The sequence below is a fragment of the Schistocerca serialis genome, chromosome 9, assembly GCF_023864345.2.
Source record: "Schistocerca serialis cubense isolate TAMUIC-IGC-003099 chromosome 9, iqSchSeri2.2, whole genome shotgun sequence".
NCBI classification, from domain to species: domain Eukaryota; kingdom Metazoa; phylum Arthropoda; class Insecta; order Orthoptera; family Acrididae; genus Schistocerca; species Schistocerca serialis.
Genome location: NC_064646.1, coordinates 246,207,929 through 246,209,566, shown reverse-complemented (window position 1 = coordinate 246,209,566; position 1,638 = coordinate 246,207,929).

The following is a 1,638-nucleotide window of genomic DNA, read 5'->3' as shown; positions in this document are numbered from 1 at the left end:
CAGACATTTATCAACAGGCGTACAAGTTCTCCATCTGCTTCCCAGTACACCAGCATGGGGTCAACCACCCACTCACTGTCACTCATCTTAAGGCAGCTGGAGGCCATGCCCTGTTCCTGCTTTCTCATAGCTTGAACCACCCTAAGCTGCCTATTGTTGCTTCCCTTCGCCGTTACCCAGCCAGCCACAGTAAACTCTGTATACTCCCCTGGGATAACCTAGCCTCCAGTAAATCGACGCGTTTCCACAAAGTTTTCATGTCATGTGAATTACCCTCTACAAGATGCATTGTGCCTTGTCAGTCATTTTTGTTCAGCCCTACTGTTTGCTCAACGTGAGTTAGAAGATCTTTAGTGACTTCATGTAAGGGGCATATTTCTTGCCATCTTACAGTGTAAATCTGTCAAAACCGATTATAGCATCAAAAAGAGTAGTAGTGGGGCAAGGCCGGTTTCAGGACAATTTATTAGTGCAGTTCGCCTACATCAGGGGCAAGTATACATTCAGAGACAAACCTATTCTTCTCCTTCGACTGACAGGCCCTTCACCTACTGTTCTGCTGAGAGGATTAAGATCCCATTGGGATAATCCATCCTTTTGATTGACAGCTCCTTTACCTGTTGTTCCCCCACCCCTCCCTCTCTCCCTCCTCCCCTCAACCTCCTAATCCCCTCGCCGATACAAGCGCAGTTTTGATATCAATTTGAATTAATAATTAATTTAATCCATAAGTTAATTAAATCCACACTCTGGGAAACTCTCCAGCCCTATCTATCACTTCCCCCTTTCAGAAATTGGGGGGGGGGGGGACTCATTTGATTGGCCATTTTGAAGCAAATCGTTAGCACTGTGTGGAATATTGTTTAAACAATTTAGACAATGTGTGGAATAGTGTTTATTTAAACAATTTAAAGGGTTCAAGGTGGTGTATGATATACACTTTATTTATTCAGCTAAAGAATTCGTCAGGAAATCGATTGCAGTGTATGGAATATTCTTTAAACAATTAAGATAATGAGTAGAATATTGTTTATTTAAACAACTTATGCAATACAAGGTGGTGGTTGAAATATAGTTTATTTATTTAGTTAAAGAATTTGTCGGGAAATTGACTGCAGTGTATGGAATACTGTTTATTGAAACAATTTATAGGCTACAAGATCATGAATGGAATATAGTTTATTTAAAAAATTTGTCAGGAAATCGATTGCAGTATGCAATATTTAAACAATTCTGGTGCTTTTTTATTCTGATCGTGTTTGGAAATGCTGAGCAGGTTTAGTTTATATTTGCTGCCAGAGTCAGGAATGTTAAGGCTCTCATTATTTTTTTTTTTTTCGCACTTTTCGAAGTACACTGGTGTCCAAGTAGAGATGAGAAAATCATAACAATTACGTATCTAAAAGTTCATGACATATTTCGGAACCCACCGTCACTTTCTGTAGATGGACAACTCACGAGAATCTTAGCAGCAAACTATTTTGTACTGATGGACAAACGCGCAACAGTCATATTGCACTATCAGTTAAACCCTGAAAAAGTGGTCTACAGATCATGAATGAAATGGGGTCTCCTGTGTGTGTGTCTATCATCAGGGTACTGCAACGAAGGTCAAAACTGCCCAATGTCTTAATGACA